The following is a 20,273-nucleotide window of genomic DNA, read 5'->3' as shown; positions in this document are numbered from 1 at the left end:
CAATTTGTATGGTAAACAAATGAGATCCATCAATAAGTTGTTTTCAGAGCTAAATTGTAGGGGAGAAACATTCTCTCCACATGGAGTTTAGTCTGCCTAAGTTCTAGGGTAATTAATCAAACTCTAAAATGGATGCAACAAGTATTGGCACTGGATACAGAGTTGAAATTAATTATTTAGGACCCAGACCTCCCCCCCCCCCCGCAGGCAAGAAGATAGAAATTCTTAGGGAATTTTCTTATTTTGTGGAATACACGTGGCTAGCTAGAAAAAGGAAAATAGATGTAATGTACTCGTGAAAACTCCAATTATTTTCTACTTCAGTTGGAGATACTTAGTTATGTTCAGTCTTGGGGAGAGGAAATGGAGAGTTGAGGAGTTGGGGATACTGGTGAGCCCTAAACAAGATGCTCTAGGGCTGTCTTTCGCTATTTTGAAGGGGGGGGGGAAACAGAACAAAACAATTTAAGGACGTTCAGATGGATACCGAAGAATAGCATATTTTTCTTCCCATCCATTTATTGACAAAAATAAACAAACAATAAAGAGCGATGAGGGGCTGATAACGGATAAAAATGGTTGTTTGGTCTTGACTACCTAGCTCTAACTTTATGCCTGTGGGACACTTGCTTATCCCAGCTCCTTACCTTTCATCTGGAGGTCACTCACGTGATATCGGGATTGCTAATGCTGCACCAAGGCTTGACCTTGACTTCCATAAGGAAATCAGTGGGCTCAGTGTTTTACTCTTTAACTTGCTCTACCTCATAGAAAGAAATACGTGGGGAAGTTAAAGAACTTGGGTGGGGGGAGGAAGAGGGATCTGGTGAGGAGAGGTAGTGGAAGAGAACTATTTAATCATATACTTGGTTTTATTAGATCAGATCATGACCTATTAATTAGATTATTCTTTTTCCTTCTTGGTTTAACATCCGTGCTTGTTCCTGTAGCTTAAAATATGAGTGTGAATGTGGAAAGCATGGACCTATGATGTAACTCTATTTCAGCTACAGGAGACTGGTCTTCTGGCAGACTGGGTGGCTTAATTTCTTTTATGAGTCCGGTTTTCCTAAAGGAAAAATCAGCTCTGGAAGTGACCTCAGATGGGTCTGTGAGCACAGTTAACAGACCGTGCTAATGGCAAAATAGTGGGTGAGTGGATGTGCCTGGTGTTTCTGTTTATTTGTTTGTTTGGAAGTGGGGGAGGACTTGGAGAGTGAGGATGCGGAGCGAATCAGACTCCAGAAGTTTAGGGATGCAGTTGATTTCAGGTGTAGGGATATGACTCAGGTATAAATAGGAGACCCTTTAATAAACAGTCAGGTGAAGTGGACAGGTATGGAATAAAAGGGCGGGTGTGTGTATGTTCGTAAGAAAAGCAACTGAGTGCTGATAGGTGGCAAGTTTTTGTTTATTAGTAGTATTGTTATCTCTACTGTTGTTATTGCCGGACGGACGGCCGTCTCTAACCTGCTTTTTGCTCGTGGGCAATAGGAGACCTGCAGGGAGGGAGCCTCCTGCCCAGGCCCTCCGCCGTAGCCAGCCTGTGCAACTCACCAGTGGCAGCTGCTACGGATCCCACAAGTTGTTTTCCTCGTGGCGACCATTCAGCAAAACGCACGATCCTTTCTCAAAGATTTAAATTTCGCGGATGAATTACCATACACCGGTTGCTTAGCAACTAAATTCAAGCAGGGCTAAGAATATGCAAGCTTTTTGTATTCTCATTAATAAAAATGCCACTCTGACACAGCAACCTGACTTTGGATCACTGCAACTTCTGTTAGAGCCATAGGAGAATACAACCCGTCTCCTCCATTTAATTACAGATCAGAATAGCTTGAAATGTGATGTTTTGTTAATCTATCTTCCTAAAAGCGATGTAAAAAATAACGGCTTTTCAAGAGCAGTATAAAACTCTCTCTCTCTCTCTCTCTCTCTCTCTCTCTCTCTCTCTCTCTCTCTCTCTCTCTCTCTCTCTCTCTTAAATGGAGCTGTCTGTCGATGTTAGTGATAGCTGTAAACCGAAACCTTTTGAAACACATAGTTTTTGCTTCTTTCTTCTCCTATTCCCCACCCCAATTCAATCTAAAAATATCACTGTACTGGGAGCTACAGAGATTAAACTACAGTGGAGTTAAACTAAGAGGAAAGTAGTGGCCACTGGAGAAAACAGGCTACAAGAGAAGAGAAAGTTATTAAAGTTGTTGGAGGAGACTGTTCGGTGGGAGTAAGGAAGGTGCTTGCGAATGCTCGAAAGGCCCTGACCGTGGTGGTTTTGTAGAGAAAGAGAGAAGGGGTGTCTATCTTACTTAGCTCACATCCACTTTTACTGAATTTTTCGTCCCCGAACGGTGGTAGGTATTTCTGTGGGGTTTTTGAGGCTGCAGGGGCTAATGTCTCAGACTTGCCTTCTCTGCTCTCGCTCTCTCTCTGCTTCCAAATGTACTCCCTCTAGTTCAGACTCTCATCAGAGAGAAGCTCCTAAATCGAACGATTGCCGAGGCCACAGCCTCAGTGGTCCCCCTTCTCTGAAAGTGTGATGCAAAATCCAGGGAACAAACAGGATGCTCTGAGTAATAGAAGCTTAAAAAAAACAAACACCTAGTGCTGCAGAAGTTGTTTGAGAGTGAAATGCTTGGGGGCGGAGGAGGGGGGAGGTTGAGCTTTAAATGTAACAATGGGAATAGAAGTTGATTACTCTGGAGAAACATTGTTAAGAAACAAGTGAAGGTTGTTTAGAAAGGTAATACTGTGAAAGATTTGGATAAGGGGCAGTTTCGGTGAAAAGCTGGGCCAGCCTCTGGTTGTTGAATTAAAGGTTTGGTAGTTTTCTGTTGGGTTCAAGGCACTTTCTTAGATATACTGGTTGTGCGCGCGAGTCTCTATGTATGCGCGTGTGTGCGTGTGCGCGCGCGCAGAAGGGAAGAGAGTTTTACTCCCCCAGACTCGATTTCTACTGAATTTAAAATAAAAGCATGTTGCAAACATTTAAATAAGAAAGGCAGAGAAGGGAGTAGCTGCCACGGTGTGAGGACTAGAGCTGATTAAGTTCAACACCACCCAAAATCTTAGCCCCCTGCTTTCTACGGTGATAATGAGATGGATATCAGAGCATAGCTGAGCAGTGGCAAATAAGCAGAAGCTAGGGAGAGGTATGGATAGCTGTGCTACATTCACGCACTTACACACTTTTCCTGGATGCTTAAAGGCTCCCAAATTCAAGCTGTTTTCTTTCTTTCTTTCTTTTTTTAATTAAAAAACTTAGAAGTTGGAAGCTACAGAGATCCTGGTAGCACAGCGGCAGCTGTAAGTATGTCCTAAGTTAAGCAAATGTGTAAGCTAAAAAGAACGTGTCTATTGGTGCCCTTAACTAGTTGAGGAAGCCCAATTTTTACTACTAGATATTGTAATGTTACCTATTTTCATTGGAGAGAGATGAGTGTATAAGGGGTATTGTGAGATCGGGTCTGAGATGGAAGCTTTTCTGTGTTGCTGTGTCACTAGGCTTCATAGTTTTTCAGTGTAAAGTACATAATAAGCAGGAAACCACTTATTTACAAATAAAATTATCCTGGACCAAGCCAGCATTCCATGTATGTAATTAATTAATAGAATTCATTCTTTCTCCTCCCTCTTTGGAAACAGAAATGTTGGACTTTAAAAATAGCTGTATTGTTGAGTTCGGAGGGAGGGAATCATAGCCATGGAAGACATTGGCTATATTAAGTTATTAAGAGAGAGAGAGAGAGAGAGAGAGGAGAGAGAGAGAGAGAGAGAGAGAGAGAGAGAGAGAGAGAGAGAGAGAGAGGGGGGGGGGCATATATACTATTTCTAGTCAATGAGGGTTTTTTTTTTTTAATGTGTGGTACTAGTCTTTTGAGAGAGAACTTATAATATTCACTATTCTGAAGGTAAAACATTGTTTATGTAATTGGGTCCTATCTTTCCTATAGGATTATTAGAAAGTAGATCTATTAGCGTGTATATGTACATGAACATCAAGCTGAAATTTAACCATCTTAAGGTAGTTAGGGATATAAGACTTATAAGTGCAATTGCACACACATGCACACACATTTTTTAGAGTCATTGTAGTTAAGAAATATCTGTTAAAACCTTTCTACCAACCTTCTTCAGTTTTTTCAGCATACAGTTTAATATATAACATAGCACAAAATGAAGATTTTGCTCCACAATCCATAACTTCATATGGAGCTAAAATATTAGAGCTTTCTTTGCCCATATCCCAGAACAGGGTCACTGTCATTCAGAGAGTTTTCTTTAACCTGGGATTCTTTAAATAGAAGAGTGGTCAAAGGGATTGGGTCCAACAGGGTGTGGGAGAAATTGAGTCTGGAACTCATTCTAAGAATTCTGGTGCTAAAGTCAGTATCAAAGATGCAGAAACTCCTTTAAGGTAAATTTGGTGCCTTTGAAGCTCTAAACATTAACATGTTTACAAAGGACATAAAGATCAACTGCTGTCAATTTTGCTAAATCAGAATTACAGAGTTCCGGGCAGAAAAATCAAGCAGGAACATAATTTTACAAATAATTTTTGAGGTGGGGGTGGGTCAAGGCAGATGAAAAACCATGCTGGGAGGCCACAGGTCTGTTTTCTCTTCTGGGACTTTCAGGGAAAGGCTAGCTCATTTAGTTACCTGGGACCTGACTCACTGCAGTCAAATAGATATTCATTTCAAAGAGCTCTCAGTGAGCCAGAGTTGCAATGGGAGATGCCAAACTTGTTCTCTGTCACCCTCATTCAACTCAGGTTGTTACAGGACAGTCTCCGTGTTGGCAAATGCTCTTTTAGATTCTTCTATTCTATAAATCATCTAATATAACTTCCAGTCTTTTGTATACCATGTCTCTATATCTTCTTTCTCCCTCAGATCCCACTGCTGAATCCCTCTGCTTGGTTGTCTGGGCAAGAAGAGGAGGAATGAAAGGGGAGAGAGAGAAATTAAATAAAACATACTCTAATCAGGAATCTTCAAAAAGTACCACTAACACAGTAACAAAGTGAAAATAAATCTATGAATTTTTAGTTCTCCATTTACTCTAGTTTTCAGATTTCCAAGCCAAAGAAGCTTATTTTTTTTCTCAACTTTACAACAACTTTTCAAAGCTCTCTGGTTATGCAGAATTACTATTTAAGATTTCTTCTTAACTGAGTGTTTTTTTTTTTTCAATCATCCTGAAACAAAAGTTGTAACAAGTACTAGAGATGTCCCTGAAGGTTTTTAAAAAGAAGAGAGGGAGAATGGAGTTATCCAGCTTCTCATACATAATCGCAGAGACTGGAGGGCCCTGGTCCTAAGCTTTGCTCAGTGAATAAATGGACCTTAAATCTACCTGGAGAAAGAGCTTTGTTTTTTTGTTTTTATTTCTGAGGTTTGGCTGACTTGAGGTCAGAATTATTTACATATGCAGATGTTCCCCTTAGCTTTCCTTTGGCAGATTCCCTTTATTAATCTGAGGGGGTGGGGGAACAAAGAAGGATATCAATTACCTTTCTCTTTTGTTTCTCAGCCTTGAACTGAAGCTTCTAGGGGAGGAAAAAGCTTAGGAGAGGAGGTACCTACTTGTATTTGTCACCCTGGCATGTCTAACCAAAAACTCTGTTATATAATAATTTTGAGACAAATGAGAAGAAATGACTACAAGGAGACATATTTGTCTGTGTATGTGGCAAATGTAATAGAATGGGGGGTAGGGAGAGAGAGAGACAGAGAGACAGAGAGACAGAGAGAGAGACAGAGAGAGACAGAGAGACAGAGAGAGACAGAGAGAGAGAGACTAAGAGAAAAAGATGGATATTACAGTATTACATATGTCCTCCCATATATCACTGGTAAGGAATGGCCTAAAAATGATTAAAGGAAAGTCAAATAGATTGATATTATCTCAGAGGGTATGGAAAATTGTATATATAATATCTAGTCAATATAAATATATATTTACTTCGTAGTTCACCCATTTTTGAAGTTCCAGAGCGTATCTTAAAGTTATCCTAACCATCTTTGCTCCCCGATCCCACGTGTGTCATATTATAATCCACACTTAAACTTCTGGAAGAATAAAACTTAGATAAGAACAGAGAATTGATTGGTCAGTGGTTAGTAGATGCTAAACTTCTAAAATCAAGCTAGTTTATCGTGCCTTTCTAAATCAGTTTATTTCTAATGTTTGTATGGTATGAGAGTGAGGGGAGGAAAGAAATGTTCAGAAGCAGCACTCAATTGCTGGAGGTTAAATTCATAAACCAAATATGTCAAGGAAAAGCCAACTATTCACATCTAAGAGGTTGAGAGTTAAAATCCAGCTTATTTGCAAGAAGCAACAAAAAGGGAAGACTGTGGTGCATAGTGTACAACTTTCCCATGAAATGTATTTAAAGGAAAACTTCAAAACAACTCAGCCAGGCATTGCTAGAAATGGCAGTTTTGGGGAGAAGAAAAGGATAGGTGGGGGTGGGAGTTGGGGGTTTTGAATACAAGCGAGCTGACAAAGCTGTAACAAAGCCTGCATGCCAAACTAGTAACATGGATCTTTAAAGGATCACACACCTTACAGGCGTGTACCCAATTCCTGAGACACTGAATCCAGTCAATTGTTCCCTTGGGCTCCTAAAACGTGTCTAGGTTTTAAATGGCACTCTGGTGTGACTGTTGGTCGTTAAGAATCTATCCATTTTGGTGAGGCTGTTGGGATATAGGGCCCAGGGTCTGGGCCCTGCTGTTTCCAAATTGACCAAAAGACATGAGGTGGTGACTGGTGGTGGCTTGGCTTGGCTTTCAAGCTAGTTCGAGCAAAGACTTGTTGGATTTGTTTGTTTGTTTGTTTTTTGAGTTAGGCTAGGGGCAGTGGTAGTGCTGTGAGAAGCAACAGGAGCTGAGTTCAATCAGGTAGATGGTTTGGACTTGTTTTAGGTCACAGGCAGGAATATGCCTTCTAGGGACAGCGGTGCCAGACAGAGTGCTTCAGGGATCCCTGACTATCCTAACTGGCCCTGGTACTTTCTTGCCCTACTGAGACTCTTTCACGTCCTGTTTAACTACTTCTAATGACCATGGGTATGGAAAGAGAACAAGAAAGAGAAAGATGGATATGTTAATAATCAAGCCTTGAGGAAGGGGAATGGGTGGTGATGTTTAATTTACAGTGGTCTTTACAAATTAAATAGGCAGGATGCTTTAAATGAGAAATGTGGCCCCAGCTTTCTTCACTAAACGCCCACATGCCCTCAAACATCTGAAGCAGATTCAATAGGGAACCATCTCCTTTTCCCCTCTTCCTGACATCCTGAGGATCCCAAGTTCTCTTTGCAACTTTTTTTTTTAAATTCGAACCTTTTCCTTCTATCTTAAAATCAATATTAATTGATTCCAAGGCAAAAGAGCAGTAAGGGCTAAGCAATGGAAGTTATGACTTGTTCAGGATTACACAACTAGGAAGATTTGAACAGAAGACCTCCTGTCTCTAGGCCTGGCTCTCAATCCATTAAGCCACCTAGCTACCTCCTTTCTTTGCAACTTCTAACCTCCATTATATTTCCCACCCACAATCCAACCTATTTCTACCACTTTAGAAAACAACACAAATATGAGGAACAAGGACAGAGGAGTACTTTTGGCCATGATTTAAATTCCTTTCGTCCCTTAACCCCATATTAGGCTGGTGAGAGAAACAGTGGAATCTCTTAAAAGAAATGCTTGGCTTTACCCTCAAAGATTTTTTTAAGAAACACAAAAGTCTGTCATCTCCTAACTGTCCTTCCAATTTCAGTGCCTTCAGGATTTACAATCCGTTGCCCACCTTTCGATGCAAGAAACCTCACATCCTTATTTTCAGGACTTCCCACTTCTTCTCTGTCTTTTTTTTTTTCCTGAGAAAGTAGGAAAAGTACTTTGAGAATTGGGTCTCAGGTAATAGACTTCTGATAAAGAGAAGAGATAGATTAAGGATAGATTTCAGGAATAGAATTGAAGCCCCAGACAAGGACTGGAGGGTCAACCCTGACCTCCATCTCAAGATCATTCTTTATGAGCTCTAGGGCAAAGTAGGACAGAAGGGGGAGTGTGTTATATCAAGATGTACTGAACAACAAGAACCCATTGATATAAAATTCTTGCCCTTAAGTATATAAAAATCTTTTTTTAATTTAAACTAACAAGTGAAAATATTTCCTACTTTCTAGGGATTTAAAGCTGGATTGCTTTGTATTACCCTTGTCTAACACCCCAAAATTCTCCTAGGAAATGTTTTGGGAACAAGCCTAGAATGAAGTCCTAACACTAGAAGAGTGCCTGGTCAGGGACATCTGCTCAGACCTAAATTATACTGTACTTTCTGAAATCTAAGACAGCTTTTAAAGTGAGTCACCCTCTTCCCTACTCTTCTACTGGGAAAGGGAAGCTAGGTTTCTAAGAGATACTAACTAAATACAATTGTAAATAAGAAGGACTTTTGACTGCTCTCTCCATTGTATTTTGAGCAGCATAATGAAGTATCTATGTCTTGTCAAATTTCTTTGGCCCAAAGAGGGGGAGTAATTTCCTCCCAAACTCTCTAACTAAAATGTCACATTAAGGGAAGTGGTAGGAAGAGTTGCTGGTATAAATTGCATCACACAGTATCCTTTAAAATCCTACCAGCTAGGTAAGTTGGTGTCAGGAAGATCTGAGTTCCAGTCCTGCCTTGGCTACAGACTACCTGTGTGAACCAAGGCAAGTCACATAATCTTACACACAGGCCTTTTTGCTCAACTATAGAATAAGAGATAATAACTGCACCTATCTTGCAGGGTTGTTGTGAGAATTAAATGAGATAACACATGGAAAGCACATTACAGGCCTTAAATTATCATACAAATGCTAGCTATCTTATTAGATACCTTAACTTTTTTTTTAATTGTGAGAAAGGGAGGATACTGAAAAGAATTTCATGAAACTAGACATTAATTCTAGCATAGACAATTTAAGGTTGGAATAAATCTCTTCCTGTCTAGAAATAAACATATGTAAATGTATATATGAAGAATTTATTCCAGAGATGATCTATAGTCATCTTTCAACTAAGTCATTCTTTTTTTTTCTTTATTATCCCCCAAACTGTAATTGATATGTATCAGCTATGTGTCTCAGAAATCGTGGGAGGTTAGAGCTATAGGTATTCTTAAAAGAGATAGTAGAGTCTTTATGTGGAGTTATTATGAGCCAGTTATTAGCTCTCAAATGTAGAATGGAGAGCTTTGCTTACTGTTTATATGCCAATAAAAAAAAAGTTGTAAGATAAGAAAAAAGGCATCTTCAACTCTTGGAAAATGTCAGCACTCAGTTTCTCTGCAAACAGGTCTGTTGAAAACTCCCCAGCTACTGAGCTTGACTCTGTCTGAAGGTTCCTGAGGAAAATTCTGGGCAAGAGTAGCTTTGTAAAAATGACTTGCTAAGGCCTGCGGGAATGGGGATTGGGGGGAGATGCATATCATTGATTAAAGTGATCCCCCCCCCAGTTTCCAATGCTTATATAATTAATAAGAGAGCATTTCAGGTGAAAGAACAAAACAGAAACACAACAAAACCAGACCAAAAGAATATTCTTCCCTCTTTTCCTCTTTGGATATATTCTATTTAGTCAATCTAAGGCTGATTGAAAGAGGGAAAAAATGTATAAAATTTTCCCATGCCTGATTTTAGCAAGTTCATCCCTCTCTCTCCACCTTCTGTGTCCAGGAGTACCCCGAGCTACTCTGAGCTGCATGACATTATAGAGGTGCAAGCTCTGATCCAACTAAAATATGTTTGTGATGATTTTGTGTATTTGAACCAGGTTATCAGATTCTTGTGGCTGTCATCCTGCTTTTGGCTTTATTTGTTGCTTTTTTTTTTTTTAACAGAATGAAGCTATCTTGTTGGGCTTACACTCTGAGGATGAGGTGGCTATACTGTTGAAAGACATAATAATTTTAATTTTCTGATTGGTTATCTCACTTATAGGTATATAAGTAAGGCATAGGCAATAAGTGCATGATCTGGGAGTTCCTGAATACAGAATGCAAATATTCCTTCTTTCCAGGAAGTTTTTTTTTTCCTTTTACCTAACCATCCAATTGTTTGATTGATATCAATATCGGTCCCATTTTCCGAAGAGGGTCTCTTCACTGCCATAATTCTTGGCTTATCTGAACCTAGAAATCCTTTTTTCCTCATTGTTCCAGAACAATTACTAGGCTACACTCAGCAGCCCCATAATATTAAGTTGTACCTTTTTACCATGGAAATGGGGTTACTACTCAGGGCTCTGAAACCGTCAAAACTTTTATACTGCTTGGCAAAAGAGTGCACTTCTTGCAAGCCGTTCATGTTTCTGCCATCTCAGCCTAGGCACTTCCATACCAGCATGGAAATGCATCAGAACCAGATGTCTCCTGCCTTAGCTCCACCAGGCAAGCTGATATGCAGGGGAAGTTGTCTAAAATAAGATAGAATGTAAGTTCATCTCTTTACACACTCAGTGGCCTAAAAGGCTGCCAACAATGGGCTGAGATATGAAGTAAAGAGCAGAGGTGACCTCCACCCTATTGACCCCAGCTTTCTCTGAACGCCCAATTGCCCACAGCCTGCTTCATGGTGACTGGCTGCAGGCCAAGGAAAAAACTGCCCCCTCCCTTCTGGCTCTGGATTCCAGCAGCAATCTATTCTCTCTCTCTCTCTCTCTCTCTCTCTCTCTCTCTCTCTCTCTCTCTCTCTCTCTCTCTCTCTCTCTCTCTCTCTCTCTCTCTCTCTCTCCTCCCTCCCTCCCTCTCTTTCCTCCTCCTCCTCCTCCTCCTCCTCCTCCTCTTTTCCTCTTTTCTTTACCTCTATCTCATTTATCCCCCCCCCCCAACTCAACACAGAGAACTGATTTGGATTTTGGATAAAAATCGGTGTATCACAAAGAACCACCGATATAGAAAAAGGAAAGAGTTAAGAGGGTGACCCACATCATCCTCCAACGGTAGTAAGAGGAAGAATGATGGCAACCACACAAAACATTAAAATATCAGCCTACACACACACACACACACACACACACACACACACACACACACACACACACACACACACACCTTTTTTTGTTTGGTTTTGTTTGAGAGTATTTGCCTTTCAAACAGCTGCAGGGTTTGTGACAGGCCAAATCCATTTTAAGCCATGGAGTAGGGTGAGGTGGAGAGTAAGGGGGCAGCAAGCACTTTTTTCTCCTCTTCTATTCTTTCCTTCCTTTTCCCCACCTCCCAATCTTTCCTAGATTAATTGCTACATTTGAAGCCTTTAATGCTCCTTCATTCCAATCTTCCTAGTTTCCTATGTTACCAAAGGGATAAGAAAGAAGATTCCCCTTGCTTTACCATCCACGGAAGGGATGTTGTAACTTACATCGTCAATTACACGTTTGCGTAACCCGACACTCCAAGGAACTAAGTTTCCATTATTTACACGAAGTAGCAATAAACTTTACCGAAAGTAATAAATCCGGCACTGACCGTGACTGCTGACTGGGGGAAAATGTAAAAACATTCTCCATCATTTATTTCTTTTTGGAAGGGGGAACAAGGGGGTAGATTTGTTTCAATTTCTAGTAACTGTTTAAAAACAAGAACTAACTCTTCTACATGATGTAGTGAATAAAGCATTGGGTTTTTTGAGTCAGAAAAATAAAAATAAAAACAAGAGCTAAAAAAAGTACTTGATTATTCTGGGAAAGTTTAGATTCCTTAACTGTAATTATTGGTAATAAACTCATTAATAGTTATAATTGGCATTTAATTGCTAGATCTGATTGGTGTTTTTTGTATGACCTGATTTAGTTCCACTGCAAAGTACAGGTGGTGTAGAGTTGGTAAAATGATTCCATTTGCATACAACTTTTTTTAAGCATAAGGGAAAGTACTTTTGTTATATTTGCAGACATGTGTCTCACACATTTTTCGCTTTTTGTAAACTATCTAAGAATAAACATTACAGATCTGGGTTTTAATTTCTCCAGATGGAATCATAAAGCACCTAGTGGATTTTTTTTTATATACTATAGAATTGAGGACACATGTCTGCTGTTCACACTGAAAAGTAACTTAATGTGAAAGTAGAAGTTCCAAGCCGCATTTGGAATCAGGCAACAGAGAAAGTTAACTTTATTCATTCGCAGGAAAGGGGTTGGTTAAGGCGCAGCGAAAGTTTCTCCCTCCCATTTGAAGATCCTCTGGGCAAGAAGGCTTCTGACACTCTCCCTCTCCCTCTTCTCTTCTGCGAAGGGTCACTAGATCATTCATAACCGTCTCAATAGTCACGAGGACCCAGCCCCACTTATTTATTAAACTCGGTTTATTTCATAGTCATTTGCGTCCTCTTGGTCTAGGAGTGATCTGGAAGTTTGATACCCTTCTGCCTCATCTCCTCCCTTCTCTCTCCCCCACCCCCATCCCTCCTTCCCCCACTCCCTTCCTTAGCCGCCTAACCCAAGCTTTCGACTTACCCTTGCGGTGTTCTTCCATTCGATACACAGACAGGAAACCGGTCTCATTTTGAGCAAAATATGAAACCACATTTTATCTACACAATCAAAGACAAGAAAGAGTACACACTTAGAGCTCTGAGCTCGGGAGTCTGTTTCTTGCAGAAAAGGGGGATGTTGGGGCAAGAAATCCTGCTTCCAACTGTGATTTCAGCTTTCTTATGGAAATGAACAAAATATCTTACTCATTCCTAAGCTTGGGTTCCCCTGCCCCAGCCCCTTTCCCTTCAACCTCTTCCTCTTTTTAATCCCCCTTCCCCCTCCTCTTTCTTCCTCTCCCAATCTTTTCTTTTCTCTCGTTTGGAATACGTATGTTTAATAGCATTAGCAACTGGATGCCACCAGAACTCATTGCTGTGGGTGCGTTTAGAGGGTGCTGATTTACTCCACTATAATTCAGGACCTGTATGTGAGGCAGGCTCCAGTCGCGTCATCTGGATGCTTCAGACAAACAGCATTAAATATTCATAGGGAACAGTTCATTTCTTAAAGGAGAACTTACCAGAAGGAAAAGTTCACAGCCAAAAGAGAAGGGACAACCCCCCCCCCCCCCCGCCCTATGTTGGGTGCACATTTTTCTAGGTTGGAATCCGTAAATCCAGACGGCCAGAGACGGAACTTTAGGGGTAGATTCCGGTTGTTGAAGAAGTTTAAGGACGTGGCTTGGATCCATGGGTGTGCTGGGGACACTCTTTACAAAACTGCTAAATATTTAGTTTATTTTGCACCGATTTCCCCTCATACCTCGCAGATCTAGGAGGAAAACCTGGAAAGCGGTTTCAGTTCACGGAGATGTCATTACTTTTGTCTCTGTAGCATTGCAGGGTCCTGAATAACTTGAATACACTCCCAGAATACACAGGCGCTTAAAATAAAGAACACTAGCAAAGCAAACTTTTGAAATACACAAAGAAACTAAACTAGTATGTGACACCTGCCCTTTCAAAAATATTTTCTTGAAAAGTCAGTCAGGAGGAGAAAGGCTTTCATGTATTATTGAGATTTGAATTTAAATGGAAGTTCCAGTTCTTTTCCTAGCACTAACCTCTCTTCTCTTTCCCTCCAGAGTTTCTTCCCCTTAACATTAACAGTTAGATGAAGGTAGACTTTCTGAAAACTGCCACTCTGATAGGGCTGGTGTCTCTTAGTGACATTCTTGGGGACATCCGTTTATATATCATTTATTTTTGCTTTGGACAATAGAATTTAGAGTAGGAAAGTTACTCTTTTCTAGGCCTGGCAAGCCCTGATTGCTCCAGTCTTTTACATAGAGTCTCCCTACTCTCTTCCAGGCTTAGAAGAGGAACCAGTCTATAACAATGAGGGGAGTGGGGAACAGGGAGAAAAGAAGGAAGAGAAGGAGAGAGGAAGCAAAGGGAAGAGAGAAAGGAGGAAGGTAAGAAGCAAGAAAAGAAGGAGGGAGAGAGAAAAGAGGGGAGGGGGGTGAGAAAGGAACAGAGCAGAAGAAAGAAAAAGTTATATAACAAACTGAATATGGGCCTTCTCTTGCTTGAGGGCTTCTTTTCTTCCCATACCACTTTAATCATGCTTTTCACAGACAATTTATTGCTATTAATCTTACATGTATGTAGTATGCACCCTCTCCCCCACCCCCTTACCCCCACTTCCTTTCTCCCTTTGTATGCAATTTCTTTTTGTTTCGGACAATAACACATTTTACAAGTAGTTGCAAAGTCTTTAGCGCCATCTAATGGAAGCAGCAAAAAGTCCTTATGCTCCATAGAGGATATGACTAATTAGTAGAAGGGTTATCTCTCTGTTTCCTCCTTTCTTCCCTTCTTCTTTATACTGGCCCTTTCTAAATCATCCTCTGGTGCTCTGGAGTCATCAGAGTGTAGATATTTGTACAATATGAAAATATCCTAGTGGAGTCCTTTTGGAAACTATCTCAAGATCAACTCTGGGACTTTCTCAGTTGTTAACCCTTCTTCTTTTCCCTAAAAAAACACCTGCTTCTACTTTCAGAGCTATCTGAAAATAGAAGATTAACAACAACCTTGCACCTTCTAGAGGAAAATGGGATCAAGTCTTAATGGGATCCTGATGTTAATATGGTTGACTGGGTTGGGATGAAAAATAAACTCTTAACTTTCTGGGTGCATCAGTGTTCCAAAATCTAGCCCGGGCGGGTACATTTTGAAGCTGCTCTTGATATTATCTAATTAATTGTACCCTTTATTACACAAAGGAGAGGGAAATAGAAGGAGGGGAAAGAAGAGACAGAGACAGCAAATTTCATAATTTAATAAAACAAAGATGCCATAGTCTCAGGTAAAGAAAATATAATATGCTTAAGGTTTACAAAAATAATTTTCTCAAATTGCTCTTGTAAAGTAGATACTTCAGATATTATTATCACTACCCCCATTATACAGGTAAAACACTTGAAATAAATAAGTCTTAGATAACTTGTCCAATTTCACAAAGCTAGGAAACATCTGGATCAGGACTCAAATCTAAGTCTCCTTATGTCCAGTTCAGGGTTCTTTCCACAGCAACTCCAATCCCCTCTCTGAAATCCTGAGGACTCTGAGTTCTATCAAACTTGACTATGGCCCTACTGTTTGAAAAAGATTCCAAAATAAAATCCAGAGATTGTGTGGGGTGGTACTAGAATGGAGGTAGGAAGGTAGTCATATGAGTTCAGGAAGCCTAGATTTTTCTTACACCAACCATTTTCTCCTACCTATTTAACTCAGAGAATCATAGAAGGGGGGGTGGGGAGGAAGATGATTTTTTCCCTGAGAGTTTTTGGGTCATTGTGTTTATGGATCATTTTATTTTAGTAAGCTTAAAATCTTGGAGATTTCTTGGCAATTCAGATTTGGTTCATTTTGGTGTCTGGAAAGGAAGACACAGATGCCCCAAGAAAAAAACAAAAGAACTAAAGGAGAAAAAAAAAATTATTCTATCTCAATCCTGGACTCCTGGCCTGCAACCTCCCCATCCTTCCCTTGGTAGGCACTGAAGTTAAAGGGAATGGGGTAATTATGTTGTCCATACTGAGGTTATAGCAGGAAGGAGTTCTTTCCATTGCAATTACTTGTAGAAATTTTACCTGATTGGATAAATTGGTGGTACAGATAGATTCTTTGAAACTATGAGTTTGGATTGTCACAGACAGTAGTAGGTGTCTGTTCCAACTTCTGGTGAATTTTATTCCATTCCTAAGAGCCCAGGACAGGATCAGAAGGAGTTTTGTGCAATTTGGCAGGTGACTAAGCAAATCCTGTAATCTCAGAGCCATTCCTTTTCCTCATCTATAGAATAAGAATAGCAACATTATTTCTATCTACTTCACAGAGTTGTTCTGAGGATCAGATGGAATAATAAACATCAAAGTGCTATAAAACATATATATGGTATAAAAGTGCTACTAAGTCCTTGAGAACTTTAAGGATCTGGAATTTCAAAGAACTCTGCTAGGTGGCACCCTGGTTATGGTTATTCCCTCCACTGATGCTAATGGCAGCCCTTTGTAACTTTGTAGATAATCTTCAAAGCTGATATGACCCCCTCCCCCCAAAAAAACCACCCTTGGATATTGGTAATACAATCAGTCACTGGTCAGTACCCCAAACCTTTTCGTACTGAAAGTCTTGCCAGGAATTGATCTAAATGCACAGTGTGAAAGAATCCTTCCTTGATGCCATCAGTTATTGCATCTTCCTTCCTCATACTTATTTATGTTTTCTTCTTCCCTAACCCACTACTCCTCATATGTTTCTTGAGGACAGGGACCATTTCCTTTTTTGTCTTTATTTACATTCTGTGTGTGTGTGTGTGTGTGTGTGTGTGTGTGTGTGTGTGTGTGTGTGTGATAGTTCAGAGTTGACTCATAGCCAAGAAGCATCTGAGTAGTACTTTAGTGGGGGAGTTATAGAAAGACAGAAAAAGAATAGTATTAATATCCTGTATTATGATAGGCCTTAAAAATGTTCTTGACCCATATATAAACAAGAAGTGAAGGCTTTCTTCTCAATTTATACACTATTTAAGTTCTCCATTCTACTTTGCCTTTGTTGTCCCAATCAAACAATTTGATAATGATTTAAAGTTCGAATGGCATGAGATTTTATAGCAGAACTTCAGGATGAAGATGATAAACGTAGAGTTTAGTGGTTTCTGACTTTAATTTAGAGCTCTTGTTTATAAAAGTTCTTCTTCCTCATGGTGTCAATGGAGAGAGAATTTTCTCAGCTCTACCCTTCCCCAATATTTATCCAGAAAAATACTAGATTTATAAAAAAGTGGGAAACCTGATACAAATAGATAAAGAAATCATATACCCTATGAGACCCTGTCCAATTTGGGCCCAGAGACAAACCCATCAAGAGTGGAGTGTTCCAGTTTTTATTGACCTGGTGATAATAGGTGCATGAGAATTTTCCACTCTCCTCTCAAAGTAGTGTAAGGAAAACAGATCTTCAGAGAGAATTTACAACTACCTTCCTTTACAAAGTAGCTGCTACTTTTCTTAAGGAAAGGAAGGAGGAAGGAAAGAAAGAGAGAGTAGAAAGAGGGGGTGGATTACGAGGGAGAGAAGGAAAAGAGAATGGGAGAGGACAGGAGGGGAGGGAAGGAATGTGTAATCGTCTCTTCTCATTTTTTGCTGGCATAGTACTCAGGTGTTTCTGTTGCCATCAAGTTGTGTGTACAGTGACACCTTGTCAAACGCATAGTTAGGATTCACCTGCATGTAGGTGAGATGCCTTAAGCCCTCTTTTGTAACCTGAAATCTTCAGGTGTTTCCCAGAATTGGAGGGGATGTGGCCTACGGGGTTGGTGGAGGTGAGAAGGTTGATGAGCCACTCTCTGGCTAGGCTAGTTCGACCTGCCCTTCTATATGGCGGGGAGTAGAAAACAGATAGGAAACAGGAACTTCCTCTGCCTTTAATAATAGCAAACCAGGCTCTCTGGGCAGAGACTGAGGAGCGGGAAAGCTGGCAAAGTACAGCGATATGACAAGATCCTCTCTATCAATCCTATCCTCCTCCTCCTCCTCCTCCTTCTCCTCCTCCTCCTCCTGCTGCTGATGCTGCTGCTGAGCCGCCTCCTCCTCCTCTTCCTCCTTAATCCTACCCCTGCACTCAATTCAGTTTTCTCCCTCTCTTCCCAAGCCTCCGCACTTCCGACTTCTCCCGTCCTGCCCCCTCCCCGCCCCGTCTGCCTAGCCCCATTCACGGCTCCCACCACGCACACACAGACACACAGCAACACAGACATAGACTGTACTTCTGACTACTCTGCCCAGCTGGGTCTAGGTCTTTTGCTTTTCGCCTATAGAAAGCATCCAAAATGCCAGGAGGGGGCGAATGGAAAGGGGAGCATGTTTGCAGCTGGGGTATAGCTGTGTATCCCAGAAGAATCTATTTCTGCTTGTGGGCTGGATGTAGCATGGCTTGACATAACATTCTGTGACATCCTAGAGATAGACTGCAATGGAGATAGGAAGTAATTGACTAGACAAGGATATATTTATTATTCCCTAATCAGTGGGGAAATAAATATCATCCTTTAGCCATAGAAACCTATACTACCTGTCTTCAAAGCTCCAAGGGCTAGCCTCCCTTCTCAAAAGGGATATTGGAGGTGAGGGGAGTGTAGGGATGACAAAGATGAAGGTGGAGTGATATTTTTCAGTCTTATCATGAGCAGCATCAAGAACAACTGTCCTCTCCTCTAGGTATCCTTGAGGTCAGGTAAACTGAATCTGATAGTAAGGCCCACCAGGATCCCCATGCAGCTGGAGATCAAAGTGGGAGGCTTGGAACCAGGGAGATTAGGGATACTAGCTGCCAACATCCAAGAGAAGTATCTGCCTCTTTTTCTGCCCCCTGGATAGATAGACTGTTGTTTCCTTAATAATTAATAATAATAATTCCTATTTCCTTGAGTCAATTCTCTCTTCCTTAGGGTTTTGTGGTTCTGCTGCATTTTGAGGCTTCGGAAGCCACACTTTTATGCCCTGTTTGAGTTTGCTGCCTGTTGGTGGAGGTGGGAGGAAAGGTGTGTGTGTTGGGGAGTGGGGGACATGCTTCTTTTATCTTAACAAATTGTATGGATTTAAATTTCTGGTTTTGCCACATTTGGGGTTTAAAACAAAGAAATTGGCAGGTGAAACTGGAAACTTGTTTTGTTATTGATAGTCATGTAATCCTTTAAGATTCAGCAACCAGAATTTGTCTTTGATCCAAAAGACAGGGGACTGTTTTATTTTTTTTTAAACCCTTACCTTCCATCTTGGAGTCAATACCATGTATTGGCTCCAATGCAGAAGAGTGGTAAGGGTAGGCAATGGGGGTCAAGTGACTTGCCCAGGGTCACACAGCTGGGAAGTGTCTGAGGCCAGATTTGAACCTAGGACCTCCCATCTCTAGGCCTGGCTCTCAATCCACTGAGCTACACAGCTGCCCCCATGGGGACTGTTTTTAAGTATGGGTACCTCTTAAAATTACAGAATTATAGAATGTCAGAACTGGAAAGAAGGAATCTTAGATATTACTGTGGGCAATTTTGTCATCTTACAGAGAGATTCATCTCTGGGCCTTCTGTTTCTACTCTGTAAAATAAGGGGCTTGGATCAGAAGATAGCTAAGGGCCCTTCTAGTTTTCAATCAAGTCATCATTTCAAGATGACTTGACCAAGAGCTATGTAGCAGCTGAACACAAGCTAGAATCAAAGTCTTGTGACTGAGTTGGACACTAAAGCCCAGCTGATACCTGCCTCATCAAATATTGGGACAAACGCCTGTTGCTAAGTAGGACCTGGAAATGTCTTTAGGCCTCCTGAGGGCTATAAGATTACCATCTAGTTACAGAGGAAAGAAAACTCCATTTTTCTGCAGTTGGATTCTCTCCATACAAACTTATGCTTGGCAGAAAGGGAGAAGAGCTCCCCAGATGTGGGTAGTCAAGGTGGTTGCTGGAAAAGGAGCTTTTTATGGTGTGTTAAAAGTAAAGTAACAAAATCCCTTCCCTTGGGATTAAGGGGCAAGCAGTAACCAGCATGCAGGTGGGAAGGCTACAGCAATGCCTCAGGCATGCTTTGACCACTCTCTGTTTTAAGTGGTCAGAGAGCCTTGCTGTCCCCCACCCCACAGTCCAATCTCCCTACTGAGTAACACAGAGCAAATTTCATGCTAGCTGCAGTTAGTAGTTCCCTATTCTTTTTTCAGTGTGCTTTATTGTCACTTTGGCTAGCCATTCCTTGCTGTTACCTGGGCAGATGAATTGGTATTGTTATTCCCACTTTTCTGAGGAATGTACTGAAATACAGAAGCGTTAGTAAAAGGTGCAAAGTTACAAATAAGTATTCTACCTAACCAATAGCACAGTGGTATCAAAGCCCTGGTTAGAATTCTTAGTCCTGAATTTGTTACAGAGCCCACCAAACCACACTATTCCTTTCATCTCAAAGAAGAACTGGCATGAAACCAAGTCAAAATGAGAAAATCCAAAGCAACTAGTCTTGGCAGAGACTGTGACTATCCTCCTATGACAAGGCCAGCTTTGCCACTCACTAAAACATTGAAGCCCTCTGGTAGTTCAAATCCTTAGAGCTAAATACAGACAGGGGGAAGTGGATTGAAGAGCTCTTTGGGGAGGATGTTTTTGGACCTGATATCCAGCAGCTCAGCTAAGGGTGGGCTTTGCCTTCCCGTTTAATTTTTGGGTCTGTTTCAACTTAATTC

This window comes from Monodelphis domestica, chromosome 8 (genome assembly GCF_027887165.1).
Source record: "Monodelphis domestica isolate mMonDom1 chromosome 8, mMonDom1.pri, whole genome shotgun sequence".
Taxonomy (NCBI): domain Eukaryota; kingdom Metazoa; phylum Chordata; class Mammalia; order Didelphimorphia; family Didelphidae; genus Monodelphis; species Monodelphis domestica.
The sequence above is the reverse complement of the archived record's forward strand: the minus strand, read 5'-3'. Positions refer to the sequence as shown.